The 9,895-nt window shown below is 43.8% G+C and overlaps 1 protein-coding gene across 1 annotated transcript in view; it reads left to right on the forward strand.

Moving 5' to 3' along the window:
- hsd11b1la (hydroxysteroid (11-beta) dehydrogenase 1-like a) overlaps positions 1-2,901 on the forward strand; it is a 45,615-nt gene extending 42,714 nt beyond the window's left edge. The window contains exon 8 of the mRNA XM_043721363.1: positions 2,848-2,901. The gene's annotated coding sequence lies outside the window, so the exon portion shown is untranslated. The remainder of the gene's footprint in view (positions 1-2,847) is intronic.
- The last annotated feature ends 6,994 nt before the right edge of the window (positions 2,902-9,895 follow it).

The raw sequence follows: 9,895 nt of genomic DNA on the forward strand, positions 1-9,895 counted from the left end.
GACACTATCCAGATATGATAGTTTTCTTATTTGGATCTTGGGAGGATATGATGGCAGATGTTTCATTGTATTTGGGGTGAACTAGAGAAACAAGCCCTGTCTCTGTTTCCAGCCCCGAACTCACCTCCTAGAGGTTGGGTGGGGGGAGCTGGAGGGGAAGGGTGCGTGAGTGGAAACAGTTACTAGTTGGAGTTTTCACGGCATACCCCATTAATTGGTCTGGAGATGGGTTCCTCCTTCAATTCAGAATGAACAGCAGACTTTTGCTCCTTTATCATGTGGTTAGATGCTACGCTCAGAGTTTGTGTTCCTTATAGACTGGTTCAGAAGAAGGTAAAATAAAGAACAATCTTCAGACCTAGACTTACTTTGATTGTTCACAAAACTTATCTTTTTTTACCAAACTTGGCAGGAGAATTTGTATGGAGTGGGGTGGTTGTCAAACTTTTACATGTGAAAGTAAATTTTTTTATTATCCATTAACACTGAATTGCATTGAATTGATTGTCACGTGTACCGAGACATAGTGAAAAGCTTTGTATTGCGAGCAATACAGGCAGATCAAGAGTTAAATAGCATAGATAAGTAAATAATAGGTACAGGTGAATGTTAAGAGTTTGTGAGTCTATTCAGTATTCTAACAACAATACGGTAGAAACTGTTTCGAAACCGGCTTGTGTGTGTGTTTAGGCTTCTGTACCTTCTCCCCGATGGTAGAGGTTGTAGGTAAATGTTGCCAGGGTGGGATGGATCTTTAAGAATGCTGGCGGCCTTTCCTTGACTAAATTCTGTGATACATGGTGATTATAGATATAGCAGGTTCTGACTTAAAGGTTATTAGGAAAGGAATAATCTACAGTCTATGTGCTCTCGTCCACAGAGTCTCACTCTGCAGTATCTACAGTGATCCTTCTTGTCTGTTCTAACCCAGCCCATACTGTGGTATTTGTGTAACATTGAGAGGTGACCTTATTGAGGCTTATAAAATCGTCGGGACATAGATAAGATTGCCAAGGATCTTTTCCACGGTGAGGGGAGGGGGGGGGAGTTCAAAATTAAGGGAACATATTTTTAAGGTGAGAGAAGAAAGATTTAAAAAGGACATGAAGGGCAACTTTTTTACACAGAGTGGTTAGTGTGTGGAGTGAACTGCTAGAAAAAGTGTTGGATGCAGGTACAGATACAATGTTTAAAAGGCATTTGGATAAGTACATGAATAGGAAAGGTTTGGAGGGATATGGCCAGTGCTGGAAGATGGGATGAGTTAATTTTGGAACACGGTTGGCATGGACTGGTTGGTCCAAAGAGTCTGTTTCCATACTGTATGATTCTGAGAGCCTCCGTGTCCCTTGTGCTATTCCATGCTGGTGAACATTTGTCTCTATTTGAATGGCACCAACATTGAACCTGCCCTCGGACTGTCAGCAGTCTGGTAATAGCAAACGATGATGCATAGTTGATGTATATCACCTAACCCATGCCACAATCCTCTTCCTGCTTTTTTAACTGTGGTATTAAATGAGCTCACAATGGGTAATGCTGTCACCTCGGACTCCAATGTTTTTGTGGTTTGTGTCCCAAATCACAGGGGAAATCTAGGTTGATACTCCAGTGGAATACTGAGGGAGTGCTGCACTGTCAGAGGAGCCATCTCTCATATGTGAGATATACCAAGGTTTCCCTCTCATAGTTGAATATCCCACGGCAATATTTTGAAAGACAGCACTGGCGTTCCCCCGGATGACCTACCCAACATACATCCCTCAGTGATCATCACCAAACAAATGAAGCAAAGAGCCGCAGATGCTGAAAATCTGAAACAAAAACAAGTTGCTGGAGAAACTCAGCAGGTCTGGCACACTTGAGAAGAGAAACATTTCAGTGACCCATAGACAAGACTGTTTTGAAGAAGGACAGGACTTATAGAGTTAATGGTAAGGCCCTGAGGAGTGTTGCCAAACGAAGAGGCCTAGGGGGAGCAGGTGCATAGTTCCTCGAAAGTAGAGGCACAGGTAGACAGGGCAGTAAAGAAAGCATTTGGCATGCTTGCCCTTATTGGTCAGAGCATTGAGAAAAGGCTTTGAGAAGTCACATTGCGGCTGTACAGGACATTGGTTAGGCCACTTTTGGAATATTGTGTGTAATTCTGGTCTCCTTCCTATCGGAAAGATGTTGTGAAACTTGAAAGGGTTCAGAAAAGATTTACAAGGATGTTGCCAGGGTTGGAAGATTTGAGCTATAAGGAGAGCTGGACAGGTTGGGGCTATTTTCCATGGAGCGTCGGAGGCTGAGGGGGTGACCTTCTGTAGGAAAGATGTAATTGAACTTGAGAAGATGCAGAAAAGATTTTCAAGGGCGTTGCCGGATCTGTAGGATTTGAGTTAAAGGGAGAGGCTGAATAGACTGGGCCATTTTTCCCTGGAGCACCAGAGGCTGAGGGGTGACTTTATAGGGGTTTATAAAATCATGAGGGGCATGGATAAAATAAGTAGACAAGGTCTTTTCCCTGAGGTGGGGAAGTCCAAAACTAGAGGGGATAGATTTAAAAAGGACCTGAAGGGCAACTTTTTCACACAGAGGGTGATGTGAGTATGGAATGAGCGGCCAGAAGGATGTGGTGGAGGCTGGTACAATTACAACATTTAAAAGGCATCTGGATGACTACATGTATAGGAAAGGTTTAGAGGGATTTGGGCCAAATGCTGACAAATGGGACTAGGTCAGATTGGGATGTTTGGACAGTGTGGATGAGTTGGACTGAAAGGTCTGTATCCGTGCTGTATGAATCTTGAAGTATAAGAGTCGTACTGGAATCAAAACGTTAACTCTATTTTTCTCTCTCCACAGATGCCACCGTCACTCCTTAGCCTTGTAGTTTATGGCACGTTGTGGCTAATGAAGGTAATTTATGAGGCAGATTTAACATTTCAATGTCGAGAACTAATTCAAGCAGTTGCTTTCCCATTTATTGAGTCTGTCAATATTGATTATTGAATTCACAAAGGCTATCAACACTCAGGGGCTGATTTTGAAGTTTCGCTGATCCATTTAACAGGACTCCCTGTGAGAATTTACCCTAGAATCTGTCAGCTCCATGGACCACAGGAGACTGGTGACTTAGCTTTGCTCTTACACACGAGACATTGGCTGCTACAAGCAGTCCTGCTCAATCCCAGCTCAGAAGAAGATGATCAGGCTGCTAAGGAGGAGGTAGTGAGACTTTCTCCTTTGATTTGGCAATAGCCTCATACCCACCTCTTAGCACCACCCCTGTTGCTTCCCCTCTGATTGACTTTGACACAGTGAGGATTCTCAAATGACCTGGCTATCAATGTTGTCACTCCATCTCAACATTCAGCAGGTGGCTGTGAGTCTGGAGGACAGCATCTTGCCAAATGTCAACACGTTGTTGAATCCACTTCTGTGTGGAAGACTCTTAGAAAAGTCTTCGTTACAGTTCATCGTGCCATTTTATTTTGTTTCACTTTCATGCCTCTGTCCCCTTTCTTGATCCCTCACTCAAAGTTGTTGATTCTGATCGAGAATTATAGAACCAAGGGCAACAAGAACTTACATATACTTGGCACCTTTAACCTCATGGAATGCCCCAAAGCACTTCACAGGAATACGACAAAATAAACATTGTCACTCAGCATCTTAACGGGATATTAGGACAATCTGGGCCATGGGAATTTCTAGTAACTTGCGCCTACAAGAAGGTCACCAATAGTGCCATGATGAAAATCCAGGATGCTCAAGAGGCAGGATTGGAGGACATCAAGGTGGGAAAGTGATAGGGCTTGAGGAGGTCACAGAGACTGCAGAGGACGAGGGATGGGACAGTGCACTACATCAGGGCGCAGTATCTAGGCCTCATTAGGGGCCCCTCTGCTGGAGTAGTGGATGTGGATCCCTTGTGCTTGGGTCAGGGGTAGAGTTACCATGCTCGGGTTACAGAGATGGAGATGCTGTGTTTGGGTCAGGGAAGCCACACATTTGTTGGATTCACTTGGGCCAGTTGTTTATATTAGATTGGATTTTCTTGCTCTTAACATCCCACTGAACCCAGTGAGTATAACAGATGTATTAATGATTGATTGACACAGTAATTATTTATTGTTCTCCATATTGTTCATGGCTTAATCTGGCTTCTTGTTTAGAATTAACTCAGATATTCAGTCCAGAAATGGGCCAATCAAACCAACATTGTGTGCTGGTGATTAGACTTCATAGGAACCTCCTCATAAGTATTACCTTCTACCTCTTTCTCCCTCATGTGTCTACCCACCTTAACCCTGATCAATATTTATCTCTCAATCAACATCACAAAAACAATTTCTTACCGCCTTTTTGTTAGAGCTTACTGTGTCCAAATTGGCTGCCAAATTAGACTATATTGCAACACCACCAACACATCATAAACGTACTTCACTGGCTGTAAAAATCTCCAGAATGTCAATGTCAGGTGGCCCTGGAAGGCACTATATAAATGCAAGTTCTTCTTCCCATTTAATGCACCTTTGGAAACTTGCTCATTATAGATTTGTCGTATTTAACACGATAATCACAGTTTAAGTCAGTATCTATCGTTCAGGGCACAAGTAAATCCCCATTGAAAGCTGATTTAAACGAAGGATGTCGGGTTGGGAGGTATACACTTGTATCAAGTAACTGTGTAAATAAATGCTTATAAAAGTAAATACAATTATTTCCAGTTGTCTCTTTCACGAAATGGCCTTCTGGAATAGAACAGTGGTTACCTCAGTGTGATTGCATGTTCCCCATTCTAAACACTTTTGTAGTAGAATTCCTGAAATCCTTACTGGATTTATAGGTGACTAGCTTTTATTTAAGGCACACTAGTTTGGGCTATTTTTCTGTGCTGTAGACGGCTGTATCAAAACTGAAGGATGATGTTCGTCAGAGGATTTAAAAAAAAATTAAAGTGGATGTGGTGTAAAAATAATGAAATGTTTCTTAAAAGTTAGCTATTGGAAGATTTAGACTAGATTCCAAACACCTCTTTGGGGAAGGCCATTCCTGAACTGTGGGCTGCAGTGTGAAAGGGCAATTATTCCTGCACATGAAAACAGAAGCAAACAAAACCGCTGTTGTCTTTTTTTTTAATGGGGGAGGGGAGGTGAGGGGCCAGAGTGCAGTGGTGGGGGTGGGGGGGGAGGGGGGAGGTGGCCCTTCACAGCTTTGTACAATACACTGGGACTTTTACTTTGCGTGGACTCTCTCCCTGGGGTGGTTGTGACAGGTTCGAGTGAGTCTGAGGGGGGTGGGGGACGGAGAGAGAGAATTAGGCCACAAAGGAAGCCCCAATTAACAAAAAAAAACTCAGTGACCCATGAAGGCTCTCCCAGCAAGTCCTAACAAACTCTCAGAACTGCAGCCAGTTCCTTCGACAACCAAACAGCGAGCACAAAGCAAAAGGCACAGATCGCTGTGCGCCAATTAACACCACCGTTCTCTCTGCCACCTCTCAGCCTCTTCCTTCCAAAGCCGATGACAGCGATGCTGTTTGGGTTAATACCAGATGGCTGTGAAGAATTATTATTCACACCCTGCTCTCCCCCTTTTCTTCCTCGCCAGGCTTTACAGTTCAATGAACGTTCAAAAGCTAATCTGGGAGATGACTGTAACAGGCTCAGCTTACACAGAGCTGAATGTTCAGTGAACAAAATATGAATTGTGGCAGATTTTGGCGGTTTGTCTTCAGTGATCAAAGGCTCGTCAAATCATTTAATGCATTTTATTTGTCAACACATTGTTATAAATCAGAACGGTGTGTTTTTCTCCCCCGACCAGTCCCCTTCCCAGCGCTTCACACACCAGACCATTCTATTCCACATCGCTGATCGTGGCATTAGCTGGCTGTCCAGCTATGGGGGCCATCACGTTCGAGCTTGTTTGAGGCATGAGTTAACCCATGCAGCACTGCGGCTGTGCAGCACTGTAGGTATCACCCACACCCCATTTATCAGGAAGGACGTTAGTGATGTTTTCCCCACAGCCAGAACCTTCAACTCTACCAGTATCTGATCCTCGGTAAGGGTTGTTTCAAATCTTTCACTGTCACCATTCCTCCTTGGGCCTATCTATTGATTAGAGTTAGAGGGTACACCACAGTGCAGTAATTTCTGAGTTCATCCATGGAATGAGGGCAATGCCTGCATTTATTGCCCAGTCCTAATTGCTTGGTGGGCATTAAGAGTCAACCACACTGCTGCAGGGCTACAATTGCATTGAATTGAATTGAATTTATTGTCATGTGTACCAAGGCACAGTGAAAAGCTTTGTCTTATGAGCAATACAGGCAGATCACATCATTAAGTAGCATAGATAAATAAATAATAGGTAAACAGTGGCAAAAACAAAAACACAGGTACAGGCAAATGCCAAGATTTTGTGAGTCCATTCAGTATTCTAATAACACTGGGGTAGAAAGTGTTTCCAAACCAGCTGGTGCGTGTGTTCAGGCTTCTGTACCTTTTCCCCGATGGTAGAGGTTGCAGAAAAGCATTGCCAGGGTGGGATGGATCTTTGAGAATGCTGGCGGCCTTCGGGCCTAGTAGATGGATTCTATAGATGGGAGGTTGGCCTTTGTGATTGTCTGGGCCGAGTTCACAATCACATAGGAATGACAGATTTCCTTCCCTAGAAGACATTGTGAACTAAATTGGTTATTCTGACAATCATTTCATGGTCAATATGAGGCTCGTAATTCCAGATTTGTATTGAATTCAAATTTCACCTTCCGTGAGATTAAACCCGGGTTCCCAGGACATGACCTGGGTCAATGGATTAACTGTTATTAATAGATAATAACTCAAAGGTTTTGTACTTGGTTGCCTTTGTATCCAAGATGGCGCCAGGAATGGTGACTGTGGACACTTTTCACTGCACTCCTGTATCCCTGTACTTGAGCACATGTGACAATAAAACCTAATTCTTATTCTAATACCACAAGGTTGTCAGCTCCCTGGATACCCACAGACCATAAAACCATAAGGTATAGGAGCAAAATCAGGCCATTTGGCCCATCATGTCTGCTCTGACCATGGTTGGTATGTTCCCAATCCCATTCTCCTGCATTCTTCCTTGACCCCCTCACTAATCAAGAACCTAACTATCTCTGCCGGTCAATGACCTCCACAGCCCTCTGTGGCAGTAAGTTCCACTGATTCACCACCTTCTGGCTGAAGAAATTCTTCCTCATCTCAGTCCTAAAGGGTCACACCTTCACTCTGAGCTTGTGCCCTTGAGGCCTCGTCTCTCCTACAGTGGAAACATATTCAGTATGTCCACTCTATCCAGGCCTCTCAGCATTCTGTAAGTTTCAATCAGATCCCCCTCATCCTTCTAAACTCCACAGAGTACAGACCCAAAGTCCTCAACCGCTCCTTCTATGACGAGTCCTTCATCTCCAGGATCATTCTTGAAAACCTCCTTTGGATCACCTGCATGTCAGCAGATCCTTCATTAGAGACCAAACTGCTTGCAATGTTCCAAATGTGCTCTGACCAGAGCCTTATATGGCCTCAGCAGTACATCTCTGCTCTTTTATTCAAGCCCTCTTGAAATGAATGCTAACATGGCATTTCCCTTCCCTAACTGCCAACTAACCTGCATGTTAACTGTAAGAGAATCCTGAACTAGGACTCCCAAATCCCTTTGTGCTTGAGATTTCTGAAGCTTTTCCCCATTTCAAAAATAGTCCACGCCTCTATTCTTCCTACCAAAGTGTATAACCTCACACTTTCCCACATTGTATTCCATCTGCCATTTCTTTGCTCAATCACCTCACCTGACCAAGTCTTTCTGCAACCTCTCTACCTCCTTAACACTACCTGTCCCTCCACCTATCTCTGTGTCATCTGCAAACTTAGTAAGAATTCACTTCGTCCCATCATCCAGATCGTTAATGTATAATGTAAATAGTTGTGGCCCCAACATTGACCCCTGCAGAACTCTACTAGTCACCAGCTGCCATCCTGAAAAAGACCCTATTATCCATACTTTCTGCCTTCTGTCAGTCAGCCAATCCGGTATCCATACCAGTACCTTGCCCCTAACACCATGCGGTGCCCTATCAAAGACCTTCTGGAAATCCAAATAGGCTGCATCCACTTACTCTCTTTTATCTGACGTCCTCATTACTTCCTTAAAGAATTCTAACAGATTTGTCAGGTATGTCCTCCCGTTGATGGAGCTATGCTGACTCGGCACTAATTTATCGTGCACTTTCAAGTACTCAGTAATCTCTTTCTCAATAATGGACTCTAAAATCTTGGCAATAATCGAGGTCAAGCTAAACAGTCTATAGTGCTTCATTTCTGCCTCCCTCCTCCTTAAACAGGGCTGTTACCTTAACCATTTTCCAGTCCTCTGGGACCCAAGCTGATTCCAGTGACTCCGGAAAGATCACCACCAATGCCTCCACAATCTCCTCAGCTATCTCCTTCAGGACTCTGAGATGCAGTCATAGAGTCAGAAAGATGTACAGCACAGAAACAGATCCTTCGGTCTAACTCATTCATGCTGACCAGATATCCTAACCTAATCTGGTTCCATTTGCCAAAACTTGGTCCATATCCCTCCAAACCTTTCCTATCCATGTACCCATCCAAATGCCTTTTAAATGTTGCAATTGTACCAGCCTCCACCACTTCCTCTGGCAGCACTACCCTCTGTGTGAAAAAGTTGCCCTTTAGGTCCCTTTTATATCTTTCCCCTCTCACCCTAAACCTATGCCCTCTAGTTCTGGACTCCCCCATCCCAGGGAAAAGATTTTGTCCATTTATCCTATCCATGCCCCTCATGATTTTATAAACCTCTATAAGGTCACCCCTCAGCCTCCGACACTCCAAGGAAAACAGCCCCAGCCTATTCAACCTCTCCCTGTAGCTCAAATCCTCCAATCCTGGCAACATCCTTGTAAATCTTTTTTGAACCCTTTCAAGTTTCACAACATCTTTCCGATAGGAAGGAGACCAGAATTGCACACAATATTCCAACAGTGGCCTAACCAATGTCCTGTAAACCGCAACATGACCTCCCAACTCCCGTACTCAGTACTCTGACCAATAAAGGAAAGCATACCAAATGCCTTCTTCACTATCCTATCTACCTGCGACTCCACTTTCAACCTATGAACTTGCACTCCAAGGTCTCTTTCTTCAACAATACTCCCTAGGACCTTACCATTAAGTGTATAAATCCTGCTAAGATTTGCTTTCCCAAAATGCAGTAGTCCATCCGGTTTGAGTGATTTATCTGCCATCAGGACTCACAGCTTCCCCAGCACCCACTCCTAAATGAAGGCCACTACACTCACCTCTGCCACTTGACTCTCTTGAAGTTCTAGTGTGCTGCTGGTGTCTCCCACTGTGCAAACACAGCCAAAGTACCACGTCAGTTCCTCTACAATTTCTTACTACTGTTACTACTTCTCCATCCTCATCTTTCAGTGGTCCAAAGCCCACCGTTGCCTCTCTTATATTCTTTATACATCTAAAAAGGTTCTTGCAATCTTCTTTTATACTATTAGTTAGCCTACCCTCGTATTTCAGCTTCTCCCTCCTTCTTGCTTTTTGTTTTGTTATCCTCTGCTGTTTTTTAAAAGCTTCCCAATCCTCTGGCTTCTCACTAATCTTCACCACGTTGTATGGTTTTTCTTCTTCTGTGCTGTCCCTGACATCCCCTGTCAGCCATGGCCCCCTTGTCCTCCCCTTATTATGTTTCTTCTTCCTTGGGATGAATTTCTACTGTGCCTTCCAAGTTACCTCCTATCATAGCCTGGGAAGCAAAGCTACCAACCATGTACATAGCAAGATGCCACAACCTACCAAAGGTGATCATGACGAGATTTATTTTTTTAAATAATGCT

Source organism: Chiloscyllium plagiosum, chromosome 31, assembly GCF_004010195.1.
Source record: "Chiloscyllium plagiosum isolate BGI_BamShark_2017 chromosome 31, ASM401019v2, whole genome shotgun sequence".
NCBI classification, from domain to species: domain Eukaryota; kingdom Metazoa; phylum Chordata; class Chondrichthyes; order Orectolobiformes; family Hemiscylliidae; genus Chiloscyllium; species Chiloscyllium plagiosum.